This window comes from Eubalaena glacialis, chromosome 4, assembly GCF_028564815.1.
Source record: "Eubalaena glacialis isolate mEubGla1 chromosome 4, mEubGla1.1.hap2.+ XY, whole genome shotgun sequence".
In the NCBI taxonomy this organism is placed as follows: domain Eukaryota; kingdom Metazoa; phylum Chordata; class Mammalia; order Artiodactyla; family Balaenidae; genus Eubalaena; species Eubalaena glacialis.
The window spans coordinates 33,541,357-33,565,965 of NC_083719.1; the positions used below are offsets into that span (position 1 = coordinate 33,541,357).

Consider the following 24,609-nt stretch of genomic DNA (forward strand, 5'->3'; position numbering starts at 1 on the left):
ACATTTTCTTATGTTTCTCCTTTAATAATGTATTTTCTTCTAACTCCAGCTTGACCTTGACTTATGATTTCAACCACATAGCTTAATTCTCTATATATGTCCTTTGATATGCCTTCCACTTCTCTCTGCATTTCCTAATTTGGTCCAAACAAGACAAAGTCAGATTGGCCTATATATGTTTTTACACCAGGCCACAAAATAGGTCATTGGCCAGTCTCTGAATTTGGGTAAGGAAGACTATGTGGTTACCTGGTACTCCTAGACCTGCCTTATTAGCGATGAGCAAAAAAGTTTCAGTTAAGAAGGACCAAGGGCATGGCACAAAGACTGGTGGATTGAATATGCAGCCCTATAATTCACTCATGTGATGAGAAAGTAACAGAATTCTACCACCTTGCTCCTTCCAAAAAAATTATTCTTTTCATCTTGAGTTTTTGGCAGATTTCCCTGGTACTAAACATGGACTTCCAGAATGTATACATGTAGCCTAATCAAAATAATCAATGAAAAAAATAATAATAATCAATGAATTAAGGCATGTGTCGCTAATGGAAACAAGCTGCTACCTTTTATTTTTAAAAGTGTCATATGCATTCCAAAGATAAATGCAAGTGAATTTCTGATTATTGGGTGTTGTTCTTTATCCTCATCACCCTCCCTTTGGATGCCATAGTTTCCTGCTGCAAGCGATCACCTCTATGGGCATTACTGCTCAAAACCTAATGCAGTCACTGCAACTAACCCAATCTGCATGTCTTGCATCTTGAAGGTTTCAAGTACTTTTGAAACAAAACAGTCTTGTTTCAAAATACAAAAGAAATTAAAGCTATATGTACTTAATAAATGTGGATTAATAGAATATATATAATTATAACTGGACTTAAAGCTCATTGAAATAAAGGACTATCTCTCTTGTTCATTTCTCTGCCCCAGACACTGGTACAATTTCTGACATGTAGTATGTGCTCAATATATTTTTCAAAATAAATAATCATTCAATAAATAAATGAACACCACACCTACTTGCCCACAACTTCCAAACAATGGAAGAACAGAGATTAGAATCTAGTGAGAGCCATTTTTTGAATAGTATCAATAAGTGTCTCTAGGTCCCATAGAATCACTGAGTAGACAATTAAACTAGAAATGAAACAGGTTTAGAATCAGGTCTCCTAATTTAAAATGAGTTTTTAGAGAAAGGCAGAAGTACAACAAAAATACTGCAGAGACTCTATCTAATAGGGAAAAAAAAGGTGCTTAATTATTCTTAGCCTAGATGGATGGATGGATGGATGGATGGATGGATGGATAGATAGATAGATAGATAGATAGATAGATCTATGTATATCTTTATTCCTGAAAGTAGCTTCCACTAGACGAAGTCTGATGTTTACTGTTTGGTGCTCTCAGATAAAGAGTCTCAGATAAAGAGACAGGATTCCTTGCCTCTTTCTGAGAAGGTTAAATTCTTAAAAACACCCATGAAACCCTTCATAACCCAGGGCACCACCCATCCTCCAGCAGAGGAGCTAGATTCCCTTTGCCATCTTGGAGCTGAGTTTGTATAGTCCTTGCTCTCGTCTCACTTGGCAACAGTCATTAGATTTCCAAATTCATCTTAATTCTCTAAACAGGAAGAACAAAGGGCAGAAATCCCAAAGAATGTTATGTGTGACTCATTTTCAACTTTGTGTGAATAATTTGGCAGCACTTGATAAGGACAAAGGCATGATTTTGCTATTAAGGAGGAATATTTACATTTGTTTTTCTCCCTTACAGTTAAGCACCCAAATGAGAGACTTATTGCTGTGAGCAACGCTGCCACCTTCCTCCCAGTGCTGGTTGTCATTAATTAAAATCATAGAAAGGGGCTAATTCACTGAAGGGAAGCACTCACGTGATGGCCAAATTTCTAGAAGCTTGTGCCCTGGGGGCAAGGAACTGGATTCTTTCTGCTTCTGATTTGGACAGCTCTGAAGCCAGCTCAGTTGGTAAGGGTTGCAGAAACTCTTTACTGTCTTTAAATTAAAAAGCAATATACCTATTGAAATTACTTGAACCATGGTTCTGAAGCTAACTGAGAAACAATAATGTAATAATAGCTCAGTGTTATGGAATTAAAGTTTGTATTCCTCTCCTCCCCACCCCCCACCCCAAAATTCATATGTTGAAGTCCTAACCCCTTTGGGAGGTAATTAGGTTTGGTGAGGTCATGAAAATGGTGCTCTCATGATGGGACTAGTGCCCTTATAAGAACAGGAAGAGACACTAGAGCTCTCTTTCCCTCAGTGCTAGGACACAGACGAGGGCATGTGAGCACACAGAGAAACGGTGGCCATCTGCAAGCCAGGAGGAGGACTCTCACCGAGAACTGAATCTTCCAGCACCTTGATCTTGGACTTCCCAGCACCCGTAATTGTGAGAAATAAATATTTATTGTTAAAGCCACCCAGTCTATCGTATTTTCTTATAGCAGCCCAAGCAGACTAAGACATGCAGGTAAGACAATTACGATTTGACTAGTTACAAAACTGACAAAAACAGCGTTCTAAATTTCAATTTACTTGAAAACTCCAGTCAAGATGCTGCATTAACTTCATAGTTTGATATACCCTTGTCCTTCAAAAAAATAATTGAAAAATCTAAAAGGAGAAAATCCAAAATATATAACCGGGCTTCAAAACGAAATAAATATTGTTATGGACTAGAATAGGAACAGAAATGCAAAGCAAAGAATATGGCTAAAGCCCAGAATCTGCAGGGTTTGTAGTCTAGAAACAGGCAGGGCAGTTAAGATTCCAGTGAGCGAGAGGAAGAACTTAAAATCCTACAGCAGATGTGGGATAGGATTCAGGCTCACTGCCTGAAGCCAGGCGCTGCCATGGAAGTACTGCCCTCTGCCCACCCTCCCCTCTTCACTGCTCATAGAAGGAAGCTGAGAAAACTGCTTTCATCCAGGCCCCAAGACTTTATAAACCATAGGCTCCGCGAGGCTGCTTGACAAAGCATAAGCCGAAGCTCAGGAACCGGCTCCCAGCCTGGATCTACACTGTACCAAACATCACAGCAAAGCAGGAGCCCCAACCTATCAAAACACCTGATTCTAGACTGGAGGCTCAGAGGGCTAGATGGAGAGGGCAGAGAAAACCACTGTTCAAGGAGGAGGTGAGCACAAAAGAGAAAAGAGAGAAGATAAAATCATGCCACTCAAAAAACTATCTTGCATGCCACAGGAAGTAACTTACTGCTAAGAAAGGCAGTCAACAAAATCTACAATGGGAAAACATCATTTAGGTAATGAATAATCAAAGAATGTTCCACCTAAGAATTTTAAAAAGTATTTTGAATGTTCATAGCAATAAAGAAAGGGAGAACATTTGTTTAAAGAGAATTATAAATTATCATAGAAAAACAGGAAAATAAAATAATAATAGATATACATTAAAAATAGGATATTTTTTAAATAATGAAAAATAACAACAACAAAAACCTAAATGAACTCAGGATTTTATAAAGAAGGAATTAATAAGTAAAAATGTTGTTCTAACGAATTTCTCATACGCAGCACAGAGGGACAAGGATAAAAATTTTGAAAGAGCAGCTAGGACACAAAGAGGATAGACCAAGAGACCCCAGCATATGCCTAAAAGGGCAGTGAGAATAATAACCAAGAGATATGCCATCTAAAATCCAGATGACATGTAGGCAGTCATTAAGGTCTGATGGGATGAGGACACGTTGATTTAAGAGGGAGGTGCCAGGCTTGACTTCACTGTTGGTTCACAGCAGAGATTGCAATGCCATCAGGCAGGCAGCAGCCCCTGGGCAGCTCAAGGGATTGGGGGTAGTTTTTAACAAGCACCAGTTTCCTAAAGATTTCTAGAAACCAAGAACAGCCTAACCTCCTTAGGGAGCTGTCAAGGGTCCTCTCAGGCAGAAGCAGGCAAAGGTTACGGCCACACCCAGTTGGTAAATAAAAGGAGATTATTGATAGACTGCCAGCTCGCTTCTCAGTAGTTTCAGGGCAGACGAAGCATGTCTAGGAATCTGGAGCAAACAGCTGGTACAGGTGCAGGAATTATTAATACACAGCAATGATTGGAAAGCTAGAAACAAAGCAGGGACTGACAAAAAAAAACTTTTATTTTTAAAAACATAAAAAATAGAAGAAATATAAACAGAAGAAAATCAAAAGAACAGTGAAGGAAAAGTAATGAATGCCACTCCTCCACTCACCACTTCACAACTTCCCATGTCACTCAGAATGAAATATCAAAGTCCTTAAAATGATGTTCAAAGCTCTACAAACTCCCCACCCAATCTCACCTGCCACCTTCCCAACCTCACCTCCTCCTGATTTTCTTTTTTATTTTCTGATTTTCATTTTGCTGTTTTCTAGCCACATTATCTTCGCTGCTCTTCTTTGGACTTCCCAGCCATGTTTCCAGCATCAGAACTTTTGCACTTGCTGTCCCCTCCATTGGGAGATCTCCTCCTCCAGAACACCACTTGGCCTTCTCCCTCACCTCCTTCGATTCTTTGCTCACATGTCGCCTTCCTCAGCAGGATCTTCCCTGACCACCCTGTTTAAGCTTGCCTCCACCCCCGCCCTCCCTGTCCTCCTTCCCTGCCTTAGAGTTCCCCTTGGTACCCAGCACTATCTCATATCCTACATGCTTTATGCATTTACTGTGTCTGTCTTCCCCTGCTAGGCTGTAACTTTTTGAGGACAGTGGTGTTTATGTCTTGTAATTCAGTGCTGGCCTGACACACTGTAGGCACTCAGTAATGATTTGTTAATAGAATCAATAAATGATCCCGGGCATATGGGAAGCACTCAATAAAGGCCAAGTATTGTATTTAAGCACAGCCATTCAACTACCAATAACTCGCTACTTAGTCTGCTAATCACTCTGCTCCAGGAGGGTCAGTCAGATCATCAACATAATAATGATAACTGTCTATGATGTGCAAAGTTCCCTTTTGACATTTTATATTTCTTATATCACTTTAACATTAATTCAAAAGGGGGGAAATTATTATTCCCATCTTATTGTGAGTATGAGACTGAGGTACAACAAAGTTAACTGATTTCCCCACATTAAAATAACTGGAGGGTGATAGAGCTGATTTGGAAACTGAGTCTGTCTTCCTCTTAAAATCATTCTGTCCTCTCCACTGATGGATTGCTGCTCTGACCCAGGACTCTCCATGACCACCCTCCCTCCTGCATCCACGATGCTGCTCTTTATTACAGTCATCTCCCATAGTGACTCTAGTGAGCACTGCTGTCCATTCCTCCTTGCTAAGCTTGATTTATCTGGATTCTCTCTCTTCTAAAAATAACTTTATGCATCTCCAACTCCAATGGTAAATCTTAATCAATCTAAGCCAATCAGAAATCTAAGGTGACATCACCAAAACTGGCAGAGTAGGGAAATTCAGGACTCTGTCTCTTCAAAAGCAACTAATAAACGGGCAAAAACTGTCAGAATCTAAGCCAGTCATGGCAATCCATTCTCCTTGTCAGTGACTGGCTTATGGATAGATATTTAGTATAATTTAATACAATTCCAACCAATAAGACATGAGGAGAGTGAGCTGGGGCACTTCTGGGAATAAACTCCTTACCCCTACGTGGAGACAAGGCCGGAGGAAATGGATTCTTCTCCCTCCATACATGTTCATATTTAAGTGGGATGCCTGAACTACTGCCACTATCTGTCACTCAACCAGAAGATGAAGCTAACATGGGAAAGAGAATGGAGCCAATAGAATCTCAGAGAAGTAAAGTTAGAGAACTTGTGTACCTAACGCTTACCTTACCCATGGAAGGGTAAGTTATGTGAAACTTTTTAAAAGGGCTTGTACGGTAGAAGCCAGGTTGAGTTAGTGTTTCATTACTTTAAGTGAAAGCATCCTGATACCACAGCACCCTCTTTCCACTTAAGAAGTAGCTCAACATCCAAAAATAACTAAAATGGACTTGTCTTCAGTTCTACTACTTGAACATGGACAATCATTTGGGTCTCATTATTTCTAAGATTGAGTTGGTTGCAGGGCTGTCACTAAAAGTAACTCAGAACTCTTTGGTTTCTTACTGAACAGTTAAAAGGAGGAGTGGGAGAGCTGAGGTCAAAGACCAGGCTCGGGCTTCCCTGCTGGCACAGTGGTTGAGAGTCTGCCTGCCAATGCAGGGGACACGGGTTTGAGCCCTGGTCTGGCAAGATCCCACATGCCGCGGAGCAACTAGGCCCGTGAGCCACAACTACTGAGCCTGCGCGGCTGGAGCCTGTGCTCCGCAACAAGAGAGGCCGCGACAGTGAGAGGCCCGCGCACCGCGATGAAGAGTGGCCCCCGCTCGCCGTAACTAAAGAAAGCCCTCGCACAAAAACAAACACCCAACACAGCCAAAAATAAATAAATAAATAAATAAATAAAAGACCAGGCTCTAAGAAAATTGTCGCGGGGGGAGGGGCAAGATGGCGGAAGAGTAAGACGCGGAGATCACCTTCCTCCCCACAGATACATGAGAAATACATCTACACGTGGAACTGCTCCTACAGAACACCCACTGAACGCTGGCAGAAGACGTCAGACCTCCCAAAAGGCAAGAAAATCCCCACGTACTTGGGTAGGGCAAAAGAAAAAAGAAATAACAGAGACAAAAGAATAGGGACGGGACCTGCACCAGTGGGAGGGAGCTGTGAAGGAGGAAAGGTTTCCACACACTAGGAAGCCGCTTCGTGGGCAGAGACTGCGGGTAGCAGAGGGGGGAAGCTTCGGAGCCACGGAGGAGAGCGCAGCCACAGTGGTGCGGAGGGCAAAGCGGAGATTCCCGCACAGAGGAGCGGTGCCGACCAGCACTCACCAGCCCGAGAGGCTTGTCTGCTCAGCCGCCGGGGCGGGCGGGGCCTGGGAGCTGGGGCTCGGGCTTCGGTGCTAGCCGGGAGGGAGTCCGGGAAAAAGACTGCAGCTGCCAAAGAGGCAAGAGACTTTTTCTTGCCTCTTTGTTTCGCGGCGCGCAAGGAGAGGGGATTCAGAGCGCCGCCTAAACGAGCTCCAGAGACGGGCGCGAGCCGCGGCTATCAGCGCGGATCCCACAGCAACAGGGACGCAGAGGGAAAAACGGAGAGATTCCCGCACAGAGGCTCGGCGCCGAGCAGCACTCACCAGCCCGAGAGGCTTGTCTGCTCACCCGCCGGGGCGGGCGGGGGCTGGGAGCTGAGGCGCGGGCTTCGGTCGGATCCCAGGGAGAGGACTGGGGTTGGCTGCGTGAACACAGCCTGAAGGGTCTAGCGCACCACAACTAGCCGGGAGGGTGCACGAGAAAAAGTCTGCAGCTGCCGAAGAGGCAGGAGACTTTTTCTTGCCTCTTTGTTTCGCGGTGTGCAAGGAGAGGGGATTCAGAGCGCCACTTAAACGAACTCCAGAGACGGGCACGAGCCGCGGCTATCAGCGCGGACCCCAGAGACGGGCATGAGACGCTAAGGCTGCTGCTGCCGCCACCAAACAGCCTGTGGGCGAGCACAGGTCATTCTCCACACCGCCCCTCCCGGGAGCCTGTGCAGCCCGCCACGGCCAGGCTCCCGTAATCCGGGGACAACTTCCCCGGGAAAGCGCACGGCGCGCCTCAGGCTGCTGCAACGTCACGCCGGCTTCTGCCGCCGCAGGCTCGCCCCGCCTCCTCCGTACCGCTCCCTCCCCCCGGCCTGACTGAGCCAGAGCCCCCGAATCAGCTGCTCCTTTAACCCCGTTCTGTCTGGGCGGGGAACACACGCCCTCAGGGGACCTACATGCAGAGGCGGGTCCAAATCCAAAGCTGAACCCCGGGAGCTGTACGAACAAAGAAGAGAAAGGGAAATCTCTCCCAGCAGCCTCAGAAGCAGCGGATTAAAGCTCCACAAACAACTTGATGTGCCTGCATCTGTTGAATACCTGAATAGACAACGAATCATCCCAAATTTAGGAGATGGACTTTGGGAGCAGGATATATTAACTTTTCCCCTTTTCCTTTTTTTTGTGAGTGTAGATGTGTATGCTTCTGGGTGAGATTTTGTCTGTATAGCTTTGCTCTCACCGTTAGTCCTAGGGTTAGGTCCGTCCGTTTTTTTTTTTTTTTTTGGCTTAAAAATTTTTTTTTTCCCTAATAAATGTTTTCTTAATAATTTTTTCCTTATTTTCTATTTTTAAAAAAATTTTTTAATAAGTTTTTTAATATTTTTTATTTTAAAAAATTAAAAAATTTTTTTTCTTAATAAATTTTTTCTAAATAATTTTTTTCTTATTTTTAGTATAAAACATTAATAAATCTATTTTTAAAAATTAAAAAAAATTTTTTTTCTTAATAAATTTACTCTTAATAATTTTTTTTCTTATTTTTTATTATAATTGCTTTATTTTATTTTATTTTATCCTCTTTTTTTCTTTCTTTCCATTTTTTCTCCCTTTTATTCTGAGCCGTGTGGATGAAAGGCTCTTGGTGCTCCAGCCAGGCATCAGGGCTGTGCCTCTGAGGTGGGAGAGCCAACTTCAGGACACTGGTCCACAAGAGACCTCCCAGCTCCACGTAATACCAAACGGCGAAAATCTCTCACAGATCTCCATCTCAACATCAAGACCCAGCTTCACTCAACGACCAGCAAGCTACAGTGCTGGACACCCTATGCCAAACAACTAGCAAGAGAGGAACACAGCCCCATCCATTAACAGAGAGGCTGCCTAAAATCATAATAAGGCCACAGACACCCCAAAACACACCACCAGACGTGGACGAACCCACCAGAAAGACAACATCCAGCCTCATCCACCAGAACACAGGCACTAGTTCCCTCCACCAGGAAACCTACACAACCCACTGAACCAACCTTAGCCACTGGGGACAGATACCAAAAACAACGGGAACTACGAACCTGCAGCCTGTGAAAAGGAGACCCCAAACACAGTAAGATAAGCAAAATGAGAAGACAGAAAAACACACAGCAGATGAAGGAGCAGGGTCAAAACACACCAGACCTAACAAATGAAGAGGAAATAGGTAGTCTACCTGAAAAAGAATTCAGAATAATGATAGTAAGGATGATCCAAAGTCTTGGAAATAGAATAGATAAAATGCAAGAAACATTTAACAAGGACGTAGAAGAACTAAAGAGGAACCAAGAAACGATGACAAGCACAATAAATGAAATTAAAAATACTCTAGATGGGATCAATAGCAGAATAACTGAGGCAGAAGAACGGATAAGTGACCTGGAAGATAAAATGGTGGAAATAACTACTGCAGAGCAGAATAAAGAAAAAAGAATGAAAAGAACTGAGGACAGTCTCAGAGACCTCTGGGACAACATTAAACGCACCAACATTCGAATTATAGGGGTCCCAGAAGAAGAAGAGAAAAAGAAAGGGACTGAGAAAATATTTGAAGAGATTATAGTTGAAAACTTCCCTAATATGGGAAAGGAAATAGTTAATCAAGTCCTGGAAGCACAGAGAGTCCCATACAGGATAAATCCAAGGAGAAACACACCAAGACACATATTAATCAAACTATCAAAAATTAAATATAAAGAAAACATATTAAAAGCAGCAAGGGAAAAACAACAGATAACACACAAGGGCATCCCCATAAGGTTAACAGCTGATCTTTCAGCAGAAACGCTGCAAGCCAGAAGGGAGTGGCAGGATATACTTAAAGTGATGAAGGAGAAAAACCTACAACCAAGATTACTCTACCCAGCAAGGATCTCATTCAGATTTGATGGAGAAATTAAAACCTTTACAGACAAGCAAAAGCTGAGAGAGTTCAGCACCACCAAACCAGCTTTACAACAAATGCTAAAGGAATTTCTCTAGGCAAGAAACACAAGAGAAGGAAAACACCTACAATAACAAACCCAAAACATTTAAGAAAATGGGAATAGGAACATACATATCGATAATTACCTTAAATGTAAATGGATTAAATGCTCCCACCAAAAGACACAGACTGGCTGAATGGATACAAAAACAAGACCCATATATATGCTGTCTACAAGAGACCCACTTCAGACCTAGAGACACATACAGACTGAAAGTGAGGGGATGGAAAAAGATATTCCATGCAAATGGAAATCAAAAGAAAGCTGGAGTAGCAATTCTCATATCAGACAAAATAGACTTTAAAATAAAGACAATTACAAGAGACAAAAACGGACACTATATAATGATCAAGGGATCGATCCAAGAGGAAGGTATAACAATTGTAAATATTTATGCACCCAACATAGGAGCATCTCAATACATAAGGCAAATACTAACAGCCATAAAAGGGGAAATCGACAGTAACACAATCATAGTAGGGGACTTTAACACCCCACTTTCACCAATGGACAGATCATCCAAAATGAAAATAAATAAGGAAACACAAGCTTTAAATGATACATTAAACAAGATGGACTTAATTGATATTTATAGGACATTCCACCCAAAAACAACAGAATACACATTTTTCTCAAGTGCTCATGGAACATTCTCCAGGATAGATCATATCTTGGGTCACAAATCAAGCCTTGGTAAATTTAAAAAAATTGAAATCGTATCAAGTATCTTTTCCGACCACAACGCTATGAGACTAGATATCAATTACAGGAAAAGATCTGTAAAAAATACAAACACATGGAGGCTACACAATACACTACTTAATAACGAAGTGATCACTGAAGAAATCAAAGGGGAAATCAAAAAATACCTAGAAACAAATGACAATGGAGACACGACGATCCAAAACCTATGGGATGCAGCAAAAGCAGTTCTAAGAGGGAAGTTTATAGCAATACAAGCCTACATCAAGAAACAGGAAACATCTCGAATAAACAACCTAACCTTGCACCTAAAGCAATTAGAGAAAGAAGAACAAAAAAACCCCAAAGCTAGCAGAAGGAAAGAAATCATAAAGATCAGATCAGAAATAAATGAAAAAGAAATGAAGGAAACAATAGCAAAAATCAATGAAACTAAAAGCTGGTTCTTTGAGAAGATAAACAAAATTGATAAACCATTAGCCAGACTCATCAAGAGAAAAAAGGAGAAGACTCAAATTAATAGAATTAGAAATGAAAAAGGAGAAGTAACCACTGACACTGCAGAAATACAAACGATCATAAGAGATTACTACAAGCAACTCTATGCTAATAAAATGGACAACCTGGAAGAAATGGACAGATTCTTAGAAATGCACAACCTGCCGAGACTGAACCAGGAAGAAATAGAAAATATGAACAGACCAATCACAAGCACTGAAATTGAAACTGTGATTAAAAATCTTCCAACACACAAAAGCCCAGGACCAGATGGCTTCACAGGCGAATTCTATCAAACATTTAGAGAAGAGCTAACACCTATCCTTCTCAAACTCTTCCAAAATATTGCAGAGGGAGGAACACTCCCCAACTCATTCTACGAGGCCACCATCACCCTGATACCAAAACCAGGCAAAGATGTCACAAAGAAAGAAAACTACAGGCCAATATCACTGATGAACATAGATGCAAAAATCCTCAACAAAATACTAGCAAACAGAATCCAACAGCACATTAAAAGGATCATACACCATGATCAAGTGGGGTTTATTCCAGGAATGCAAGGATTCTTCAATATACGCAAATCAATCAACGTGATACATCATATTAACAAATTGAAGGAGAAAAACCATATGATCATCTCAATAGATGCAGAGAAAGCTTTCGACAAAATTCAACACCCATTTATGATAAAAGTCCTGCAGAAAGTAGGCATAGAGGGAACTTTCCTCAACATAATAAAGGCCGTATATGACAAACCCACAGCCAACATTGTCCTCAATGGTGAAAAACTGAAACCATTTCCACTAAGATCAGGAACAAGACAAGGTTGCCCACTCTCACCACTATTATTCAACATAGTTTTGGAAGTGTTAGCCACAGCAATCAGAGACGAAAAAGAAATAAAAGGAATCCAAATCAGAAAAGAAGAAGTAAAGCTGTCACTGTTTGCAGATGACATGATACTATACATAGAGAATCCAAAAGATGCTACCAGAAAACTACTAGAGCTAATCAATGAATTTGGTAAAGTAGCAGGATACAAAATTAATGCACAGAAATCTCTTGCATTCCTGTATACTAATGATGAAAAATCTGAAAGTGAAATTAAGAAAACACTTCCGTTTACCATTGCAACAAAAAGAATAAAATACCTAGGAATAAACCTACCTAAGGAGACAAAAGACCTGTATGCAGAAAATTATAGGACACTGATGAAAGAAATTAAAGATGATACAAATAGATGGAGAGATATACCATGTTCTTGGATTGGAAGAATCAACATTGTGAAAATGACTCTGCTACCCAAAGCAATCTACAGATTCAATGCAATCCCTATCAAACTACCACTGGCATTTTTCACAGAACTAGAACAAAAAATTTCACAATTTGTATGGAAACACAAAAGACCCCGAATAGCCAAAGCAATCTTGAGAACGAAAAATGGAGCTGGAGGAATCAGGCTCCCTGACTTCAGACTATATTACAAAGCTACAGTAATCAAGACAGTTTGGTACTGGCACAAAAACAGAAATATAGATCAATGGAACAGGATAGAAAGCCCAGAGATAAGCCCACGCACATATGGTCACCTTATCTTTGATAAAGGAGGCAAGCATATACAGTGGAGAAAAGACAGCCTCTTCAATAAGTGGTGCTGGGAAAACTGGACAGGTACATGTAAAAGTATGAAATTAGAACACTCCCTAACACCATACACAAAAATAAACTCAAAATGGATTAAAGACCTAAGTGTAAGGCCAGACACTATCAAACTCTTAGAGGAAAACATAGGCAGAACACTGTATGACATAAGTCACAGCAAGATCCTTTTTGACCCAGGTCCTAGAGAAATGGAAATAAAAACACAAATAAACAAATGGGACCTAATGAAACTTAAAAGCTTTTGCACAGCAAAGGAAACCATAAACAAGACCAAAAGACAACCCTCAGAATGGGAGAAAATATTTGCAAATGAAGCAACGGACAAAGGATTAATCTCCAAGATTTACAAGCAGCTCATGCAGCTCAATAACAAAAAAACAAACAACCCAATCCAAAAATGGGCAGAAGACCTAAATAGACATTTCTCCAAAGAAGAGATACAGATTGCCAACAGACACATGAAAGAATGCTCAACATCATTAATCATTAGAGAAATGCAAATCAAAACTACAATGAGGTATCATCTCACACCGGTCAGAATGGCCATCATCAAAAAATCTAGAAACAATAAATGCTGGAGAGGGTGTGGAGAAAAGGGAACCCTCTTGCACTGTTGGTGGGAATGTAAATTGATACAGCCACTATGGAGAACAGTATGGAGGTTCCTTAAAAAACTAAAAATAGAACTACCATATGACCCAGCAATCCCACTACTGGGCATATACCCTGAGAAAACCATAATTCAGAAAGAGTCATGTACCAAAATATTCATTGCAGCTCTGTTTACAATAGCCAGGACATGGAAGCAACCTAGGTGTCCATCATCGGATGAATGGATAAAGAAGATGTGGCACATATATACAATGGAATATTACTCAGCCATAGAAAGAAATGAAATGGAGGTGTTTGTAATGAGGTGGATGGAGTTAGAGTCTGTCATACAGAGTGAAGTAAGTCAGAAAGAGAAAAACAAATACAGTATGCTAACACATATATATGGAATCTAAGGGAAAAAAAAAAAAAAAAAGAGGTCATGAAGAACCTAGTGGCAAGATGGGAATAAAGACACAGACCTACTAGAGAATGGACTTGAGGATATGGGGAGGGGGAGGGGTGAGATGTGACAGGGTGAGAGAGTGTCATGGACATATATACACTACCAAATGTAAAATAGATAGCTAGTGGGAAGCAGCCGCATAGCACAGGGAGATCAGCTCGGTGCTTTGTGACCACCTAGAGGGGTGGGATAGGGAGGGTGGGAGGGAGGGAGATGCAAGAGGGAAGAGATATGGCAACATATGTATATGTGTAACTGATTCACTTTGTTGTAAAGCAGAAGCTAGCACACCATTGTAAAGCAATTATACTTCAATAAAGATGATTAAAAAAAAAAAAAAAAAAAAAAGACCAGGCTCTAGTCTGATAATGGAGGGCTACACAGTGAGGAGCACATTAAGGTGCAAAGAACTTAAGTAATTTGGTCAAGCTCACCAGGTTAGCTGACAGGCAAGCTGAGACTACAAGCCAAGTTTCTCAACTTCTGTTAGAGGACATTATCCACACCCAGGTTAACCTAGCTATATTCATACTTGCATGTACATTATGTAGCTGATCTAAGGCAAAAAAAAAGGGGGGGGGGCTAAGATTTAATGTATTTCAATTATACCTAGGAAACGCAAACTTGAAATTTTGCTCACCCTGATTATTCCTCATAGTGAGGAAAGAAGCTATCATTGGAAAATATGATTCCAACAGAACTGTTGAAAGTTAGCTAAGCAAACAATTGGGGATAAACGTGCTACAGGCATGGAAATAAGGCTTCCTGTTTCTCTAGCCCCATAATAACTAAAAACAGCTCCCCTGATGGCCCACCCTCATCACTGAACACATTCGAAGTGTCTTAGATGCCTGTCATCGACCAGGTGGAGATGTGGTCCATTCCCCTTCCTCTGCCATGTGAACACATACCCTAGTAAGTTTCAATCAACTCTACTTCAGGTTCACAGTGGCAGAATTCAACTGTACTGAATTTCGGAAAGGGTTGAAATCAAGGACTTTTCACCTCTAGTCTATTTAATTCCTCCCAAAGCACTGTACACAAGCATGGAGATCACTACTCAGCCCTTCTAGGGATTCCCACATGGATGCTCCCTAGGTTAGCAGAGTCTATACATCCCCATCTTTCATTCTGCTACCCCCTTCACACAATGCCTCACTCCTTTTAGCATCTTCTCCTAGCCCAAAGTCCACCACACTTCCCTCCCTTCAAACAGAGCTGTGTTCATCAACCTACTGGTTAGCAAGCTCCAAGTTTTCCTGTTTCTTAGAAATTTTCCTAGCTTCCTGCACTAATTATATGAAACTTCAGATAACTATTCTTCTACAGCTATTCTTTCTCTCATTCTGGTGTGGGATAGAGGATGGGGAAGCTTCCCATTCTAAGAGTAGACAGGAGAAGACAGAGCATTGGGAGTCATTTTGTTTCTGATATTCTTGTCTTTGGTTGCCTGAAAATAATAGTAATAACAGCAGCAACAACAACAGCAATCAAAGACATCTTACACTAAGAAAGTTAATTTCCTTCTGAGAGTGCTTTCCAGTACTATGCATCCTTCTCGCCCCACCCCAACTCTAAGAGCATAGGTTTTAGGTCTTATTTTGCTAAAGAGAATGCTGTCTCCTTTCAAATCAAATTACAATATCTCCTCCTATTAATTTAACCCTAAAGTGTTTTCCCCAGTTCCTGGATATCTGCCACACTCCTTTTCCTCCATCCCCACAGCTGAATAAGCAAGAGATAGAAAAGTCTTAATAAATGAAAAAGTGTGTATATGAACAGTAGCAGTAGCAATTTTTTAATAGTAGAATTGTGGGTGACTTAGTGTTTATTCATTGGATTTTTTCTTTACTTTTTACCTAACAACATTTCTATATAATTTTGGCAATATCAGGAGAAACACTATGCTTTTAAATGAGTGTTCTTCAACCTCAAATGACACATAAGAAAAATGTAAGAACTTCTACTTATAGATCGTGGACACACACAATGTCTCATCTCCCTCAGCTCTGATCATCTTGGGTTTCTGAAAATTATAGAAAATCATCTTTTCCTTTTCAATTCATAACTACATTCAAAATCAAGAAAAGAAACCTCAGCGGACCAGAAATCATGGGGAATCTCTGGGAGAGGGATAAGAAAAAAGAAGCCATCATCAAGGCTAAGAAGTAAAGTCAGGCTAGTAGAAAAAATAATAAATATCATGGGAAAATGGTGTTGAAATTAAAATTCAAACCTTTAAATAAAATGAATAGTAGAAAAGACAGAGCTAAAGTTGAACCAGTAAGACAGAAGACTGAGCTGTTGAATTTCCATAACATATCATAAAGGGATAAAAATTGGAAGCTATGAAAGAACAGTCAAGAAATATGAAAGATAAATTCAGAACTTTTAACATCTACCTTCTAGGAATACCAAGAAGGAGAAACTAAAGAGATATGTAGAGAGGGGACATTCAAAGGAAAAAAAATGTGGTTCTGGTTATTCTTAAACTTTTTTTTTTTACTAATGACGGGACCATTTTTAGAATTCTTATTTCATTTGTAACTCACTCACCTAATATTTATTCAGATTCAACAATGTGCCAGGCACTGTGCAAGGTAATGGGAATCTAATAATAGTAATAAATCCTCTCCCTAGAAAATGTATATATGCACAGATCACAATTTTCCACATTATTTTAGAGGTTAAGAGTTCGCTGACCCATAATCTTTCATATTTTTATTGCAGTTCACCTGTTTTGACTGGAATGACTTGGCAAAAACCACACTATTTTTTCCCCTACTGAATTGCTGAATTGTTTAACAAAGAGTATCTTAGCAACTGATTGTTTGAAGGCATGAAATCATACAGAGACTCAGTCTATAATAAAACTGAAATTGGTAAACTCACAGTCTGAGGGTTATTTCACAATGGTTATGGAATGGTCATCTTTCATGAGGTAAACTGGAGTAGTTTTCAAATTTCAGATGAAGTAAACTGAACTCTTTGAAGAATTATGAACTACAGTGAGTAATAAAAATCACTAGTTTCCTACTCAGGGTTATAGTAGATTGTCTCACAGATCATCTCAGCCACAGAGAAAATCAGCAACCAAAAAAAGAGGACAATCTCCTTACAGGATATTTAGTGAAGAGAAATTTGTTGTCCACTAGGGAAATCAAAAACAAGGAGTTTGTCTGAGATAATCAGATGTAAATAAAGAGTTGTCTTTTGTATTAATTTCTAGAAAATTAAATGTATTTAGAATATCACAAACTCATTTTGGGATATTTGGTGAATTTTAAGTCAGATACTGACTGACACAGAGAAGGGCTAAAGAAAAACAGGAAAGAACCATTGGAAAACAGAAGAAAACAGGACTTTGATAGTAACTGAAGATGGAAGACGAGCTTTATAAGTAAGTAAACAAACTTGAGGACAAAAAGGTCAGTCAAAAGACTGGATTTGCAACTGATAGAAGGAAATCACATGTTACACAATGGAACATAAGTGTATGATATAAAAAAGAAGAAAAGCTGACTCTACTTATGTAAGATATGAATGCATATGTGAAGAATTTAAATAGCTGAGATGAAGTTGATGTCTGGCTATGTGTCTATCTTGCCCTGACTTCTATACCCAGTAGTCATGAACATTTTACCAGAGGTATTATTTTCACAATGTCCACTGACTGAATATGACATACCAGGTGAAAGGCATGGTGTTTTATCATCAGTTCCATAGTACTCCATGAAAGCAAAGATTATAATCTCTTAATTTTAGATATCAGGACAGGTGCTCTGAAGCAACACAAAGACAGAAGTGCCAATAGAATGCCATCAGATCTATATTTTTAGTTAACAACTCATACCTCCGCAAACTCTAGCAATTATTTTCATTCATTTAGCTTTCTCTTTTCTCAGCCTTCCCTGAGTGTTTATGGTTCTTTCTGAGCTGTTGATAAATTTTCACAACTTGTCGTATGTGGTCTGACCAAAACACTGCAGAGAGGTGCTGAACTGAATTAAATCTGTGTGAAAAGAGCTTACAAAGTTGGCCACCAAAGGTATTTTATGTATTTAAAATAGCATGTTCAGGTCTTCAGAGTTTGTCAGAGTTTCAGTTGGGCTTTTGTTTTTTCTTTTTTTTTGCGGACAATGACTAACTATACCTTTGTGCTCATTCTTTGCTTGGTTTCTTTGTTATATGCAACATTTGATAGCCATCTACCCTCTCTTGCATTGCTACCAAATTATTCATTCAGCATAAGCAGCTGACTGAGTGATTTTCCTGAAACATAAGAAACTTCATCACCTAGAAATTAACCATCATGTTGTAGAAGTTGTCAATTTTTTTAATCTGATAATGTTCAACACTATATTTTGCTCTGAAATAAATGTTAATTGTTAAAAGTTGGATTTTTAAGGACAACAAAGTGAATCTGATTTATCAGGAACAAATTTATGATGAAAAAAGTCCTTATCAGGAAAAGGATAATGGATCATGAGACCCAGTAACAACCTGGCAAACTCTGAATGCTATTATAGACCTCTTGTTCTTATGATCTACTAGTTTTGCAACAAAAGAATGTTGGGGGCCTTTTCTAAGTAACAGTAATACTAATTACAACTAAACAATCAAGTCCCTTACAAACCATGGGAAGGCCAGAACAAGCTCAGAATAAGCAGGAAGAGGATAGGGGGGCCAAGACGGCAAGGAGGAATAGTAGGAGGGAAAACAAAATGACCCCCTGCAGCTGTCTGGGCACATCTCTTGTAGGAGTGTTGCACTGGGTTCTGAGTTAATGGTTTTGGATAGGCCTGCCACGGGTGAAGGCAGGTCTTCAGAAAGAAAACCTGCACTAATAAAGCCACACTATAGGTAGGAGACACAGTGTGGTCAGTGAGCCCTGCACTGGCTATCAGAAGACCTGGGTTCAAGTCTTAGGTTTATAGGTTCTTGTTTGCCTCATCTTGGATACAGTATAACCTGGGTCACAATTTCTCATCTGTGTAGAATGTATCCTCATATGATTATCATGCGAATTAGTTGATCTATGTATTTAAATTATCAAGTTTCTCTCATATGAAAATTTCTTATTTTTAATAATAAAACAGAAATTATTACTAACACTAGTAGTAATACCTACTAGAACGCAGCTACTGTAATAAGGGCAAAAGTTAAAAGCAAGAAACAAAGAGGTTGACATAAGGTGGAAGCAGTATAATATAGAAGAGGCATATAGTAAAACTGTTAAGAGTTTAGACTTTGAACCCAGCCTACCTGGATTCAAATCCTGACTCTGGGACTGTGTGACTATGGCAAAGTCACTTACACTCTTTGTGCTTCAGTTGCCACGTCTATAAAATGTAGACAATGGTACCAACATCATGGGTTTGTTGTGAGGCTTAAGTGAGTATCTAGGTATTAGTGTCTAGCACAGTGTCAGGCACATAGGAGATATTAAACAAGTGTTTGCTAGTATTATAATGCTGAGCAAAGGTACTACGCCACTTAAATCCTTCCTCATTGGGAACTGAGCTGATCAAAAACTCTAGAATTAGGCTGTGTGACCCCAGACATATAGAATTACAGGGACCTTGAGCAGGCCTCTTAAGCAGGTCACTACATAAGCTATCAAAAAGCCACCCTCATTGACCACAGTTCAGATTTTAATTCACAAGTGAGAAGAGGACAGGAAAAGTTCACTTTTCCATCATATCACAACTTTTTGGCTGTCCATTTGCATGTTAAGAAAGCCAGTTAACTTGTTCAGGACACTAGTTGGGCCTTGGTCGTTATCTGTATTGACCAAGTAAGAAAAAGTATGGAGCTTCATTTAATCACCTCCACTACTCTTACTTTACTTAACCTCATGATTGTTAAGGGGCAAGGTATGTATTTTCCTTTATACAATATATACCAGTAGCATAAGACCCTTGACTTTCTTTTTTTTAATAGATCTTTATTGGAGTATAATTGCTTCAAAATACCATGTTAGTTTCTGTTGCACAACAAAGTGAATCAGCCATATGCATACACATGTCCCCATGTCCCCTCCCTCTTCAGCCTCCCTCACATCCTCCCTATCCCTCCCCTGAGGTCATCGCAAAGCACCAAGCCGATCTCCTTGTGCTATGCTGTTGCTTCGCACCAGCCAGCTATTTTACATTCAGTAGTGTATATATGTCCATGCTACTCTCACTTCACCCCAGCTTCGCGCTCCCACCCCATGTCATCAAGTCTATTCTCTATGTCTAACTCTTTATTCCTGCCCTGCAACTAGGTTCATCAGTACCATTTTTTTTTTTTAGATTCCATGTATATGCATTAGCATACAATATTTCTTTCTTTTTTTTTTTTTAACATCTTTACTGGAGTATAATTGCTTTACAATGGTGTGTTAGTTTCTGCTTTATAACAAAGTGAATCAGCTATACATATACATATATCCCCATATCTCCTCCCTCTTGTGTCTCCCTCCCACCCTCCCTATCCCACCCCTCTAGGTGGTCACAAAGCACCGAGCTGATCTCCCTGTGCTATGCAGCCGCTTCCAACTAGCTATCTATCTTACATTTGATAGTATATGTAAGTCCATGCCACTCTCTCACTTCGTCCCAGCTTACCCTTCCCCCTCCCCGTGTCCTCAAGTCCATTCTCTACGACTGTGTCTTTATTCCTGTCCTGCCCCTAGGTTCTTCAGAACCATTTTTTTTTTTTTTTTGGATTCTATATATATGTGTTAGCATATGGTAGTTGTTTTTCTCTTTCTGACTTACTTCACTCTGTATGGCAGACTCTAGGTCCATCCACCTCACTACAAACAACTCAATTTCATTTCTTTTTATGGCTGACTAATATTCCATTGTATATATGTGCCACATCTTCTTTATCCATTCCTCTGTTGATGGACACTTAGGTTGTTTCCATGTCCTGGCTATTGTAAATAGTGCTGCAATGAACACTGTGGCACATGACCCTTTTTGAATTATGGTTTTCTCAGGGTATATGCCCAGTAGTGGGATTGCTGGGTCGTATGGTAGCTCTATTTTTAGTTTTCTAAGGAACCTCCATAGTGTTCTCCATAGTGGCTGTATCAATTTACATTCCCACCAACAGTGCAAGAGGGTTCCCTTTTCTCCACACCCCCTCCAGCATTTATTGTTTGTAGACGTTTTGATGATGGCCATTCTGACCGGTGTGAGATGCTATCTCATTGTAGTTTTGATTTGCATTTCTCTAATGATTAATGATGTTGAGCATTCTTTCATGTGTTTGTTGGCAATCTGTATCTCTTCTTTGGAGAAATGTCTATTTAGGTCCTCTGCCCATTTTTGGATTGGGTTGTTTTTTTGATATTGAGCTGCATGAGTTGCTTGTAAGTTTTAGAGATTAATCCTCTGTCAGCTGCTTCATTTGCAAATATTTTCTCCCGTTCTGAGGGTTGTCTTTTCGTCTTGTTTATGGCTTCCTTTGCTGTGCAAAAGCTGTTAAGTTTCACTAGGGCCCATTTGTTTATTCTTGTTTTTATTTCCATTTCTCTAGGAGGTGGGTCAAAAAGGATCTTGCTGTGATTTATGTCACAGAGTGTTCTGCCTATGTTTTCCTCTAAGAGTTTGATAGTGTATGGCCTTACATTTAGGTCTTTAATCCATTTTGAGTTTATTTTTGTGTATGGTGTTAGGGAGTGTTCTAATTTCATTCTTTTACATGTAGCTGTCCAGTTTTCCCAGCACCACTTATTGAAGATGCTGTCTTTTCTCAATTGTATATTCTTGCCTCTTTTATCAAAAATAAGGTGACCATATATGCATGGGTTTATCTCTGGGCTTTCTAACCTGTTCCATTGATCTATTTCTGTTTTTGTGCCAGTACCATACTATCTTGGTTACTGTAGCTTTGTAGTATAGTCTGAAGTCAGGGAGCCTGATTCCTCCAGCTCCGTTTTTCTTCCTCAAGATTGCTTTGGCTATTCAGGGTCTTTTGTGTTTCCATACAAATTGTGAAATTTTTTGTTCTAGTTCTGTGGAAAATGCCAGTGGTAGTTTGATAGGGATTGCATTGAATCTGTAGATTGCTTTGGGTAGTATAGTCATTTTCACAATGTTGATTCTTCCAATCCAAGAACATGGTATATCTCTCCATCTGTTTGTATCATCTTTAATTGCTTTCATCAGTGTCTTATACTTTTCTGCATACAGGTCTCTTGTCTCCTTAGGTAGGTTTATTCCTAGGCACTTTATTCTTTTTGTTGCAGTGGTAAAGGGGAGTGTTTCCTTAATTTCTCTTTCAGATTCTTCATTATTAGTGTATAGGAATGCAAGAGATTTCTGTGCATTAATTTTTTATCCTGAACCAAATTGAACCAAATTCATTGATTAGCTCTAGTAGTTTTCTGGTAGCATCTTTAGGATTCTCTATGTGTAGTATGATGTCATCTGCAAACAGTGACAGCTTTACTTCTTCTTTTCCAATTTGGATTCCTTTTATTTCTTTTTCATCTCTGATTGCTGTGGCTAAAACTTCCAAAACTATGTTGAATAACAGTGGTGAGAGTGGGCAACCTTGTCTTGTTCCTGATCTTAGTGGAAATGGTTTCAGTTTTTCACCATTGAGAACGATGTTGGCTGTGGGTTTGTCCTGTATGGCCTTTACTATGTTGAGGTAAGTTCCCTCTATGCCTACTTTCTGGAGGGTTTTTATCATAAATGGGTGTTGAATTTTGTCAAAAGCTTTTTCTGCATCTACTGAGATGATCATATGGTTTTTATTCCTAAATTTGTTAATGTGGTGCATCACATTGATTGATTTGCGTATATTGAAGAATCCTTGCATCCCTGGGATAAATCCCACTTGATCATGGTGTATGATCCTTTTAATGTGATGTTGCATTCTGTTTGCTAGTATTCTGTTCAGGATTTTTGCATGTATGTTCATCTGTGATATTGGTCTATAATTTTCTTTTTTTGTGATATCTTTTTCTGGTTTTGGTATCAGGGTGATGGTGGCTTCATAGAATGAATTTGGGAGTGTTTCTCCCTCTGCAATTCTTTGGAAGAGTTTGAGAAGGACTGGTGTTAGCTCTTCTCTAAATGTTTGACAGAATTCGCCTGTGAACCCATCTGGTCCTGGACTTTTGTTTGTTAGAAGATTTTTAATTAAGGTTTCAATTTCATTACTCGTGATAGGTCTGTTTATATTTTCTAATTCTTCCTGGTTCAGTCTTGGAAAATTGTACCTTTCCAAGAATTTGTCCATTTCTTCGTGGTTGTCCATTTTATTGGCATATAGTTGTTTATAGTAGTCTCTTATAATCCTTTGTACTTCTGCAGTGTCAGTTGTGATTTCTCCTTTTTCATTTCTAATTTTATTGATGTGTGTCCTTTCCCTTTTTTTCTTAATGAGTCTGGCTAAGGGTTTATCAATTTTCTTTATCTTCTCAAAGAACCAGCTTTTAGTTTTATTGATCTTTCCTATTGTTTTTTTCATTTCTATTTCATTTATTTCTGCTCTGAGCTTTATGATTTCTTTCCTTCTACTGACTTTGGGTTTTCTTTGTTCTTCTTTCTCTAGTTGTTTTAAGTGTAGGGTTAGATTGTTTATTTGAGATTTTTCTTGTTTCTTGAGGTGAGACTGAATTGCGATAAACTTCCCTCTTAGAACTGCTTTTGCTGCATCCCATAGGTTTTGGGTCATCGTGTTTTCATTGTCATTTGTTTCTATGCTTTTTTTTATTTCTTCTTTGATTTCTTCAGTGATCTCTTGGTTATTTAGTAGTGCACTCTTTAGCCTCCATATATTTGTGGTTTTTACAGTTTTTTTCCTATAATTGATTTCCAATCTCATAGCACTGTGGTCAGAAAAGACGCTTGATACGATTTACACTTTCTTAAAATTTTCCAAGGCTTGATTTGTGACCGAAGATGTGATCTATCCTGGAGAATGTTCCATATGCACTTGAGAAGAAAGTGTATTCTGCCACTTTGGGGTGGAATGTTCTATAAATATCAATTAGATTTATCTGGTCTATTGTGTCATTTAAAGCTTGTGTTTCCTTATTTATTTTCTGTTTGGATGATCTGTCCATTGGTGTAAGTGGGGTGTTAAGAGTCCCCTACTATTATTGTGTTACTGTCAATTTCTCCTTTCATGGTTGTTAGCATTTGCCTTATGTATTTGGGTACTCTTATGTTGGGTACATAAACTTTTATAAATGTTATATCTTCATTTTGGATTGATCCTTTGACCATTATGTAGTGTCCCTCTTTATCTATTGTGATGGTCTTTATTTTAAAGCCTATTTTATCTGATACGAGTATTGCTACTCCGGCTTCTTTTGATTTCCATTTGCATGGAATATCTTTTTCCATCCTTTCACTTTCAGTCTGTATGTGTCCCTAGGTCTGAAGTGGGTCTTTTGTAGACAGAACATATATGGATCTTGTTTTTGTATCCATTCAGCCAGTCTGTGTCTTTTGGTTGGGGCATTTAATCCATTTACACTCAAGGTTATTATGAATATGTATGCTCCTATTACCATTTTCTTAATTGTTTTGGGTTTGTTTTTGTGGGTCTTTTTCTTCTCTTGTGTTTTCCACTTAGAGAAGTTTCTTTAGCATTTGTTGTAAAGCTGGTTTGGTGGTGCTGAATTCTCTTAGCTTTTGCTTGTCTGAAAAGCTTTTGACTTCTCCATCAAATCTGAATGAGATCCTTGCTGGGTAGAGTAATCTTGGTTGTAGGTTTTTCTCTTTCATCACTTTAAGTTTATACTGCCACTCCCTTCAGCTTGCAGAGTTTCTGCTGAAAGATCAGCTGTTAACTTTATGGGGATTCCCTTGTATGTTA

The 24,609-nt window shown here is 39.5% G+C and overlaps 1 pseudogene; it reads left to right on the top strand.

The window, feature by feature from the left end:
* Positions 1-5,699: 5,699 nt before the first annotated feature.
* LOC133090499 (uncharacterized) overlaps positions 5,700-24,609 on the top strand; it is a 53,245-nt pseudogene continuing 34,335 nt past the window's right edge.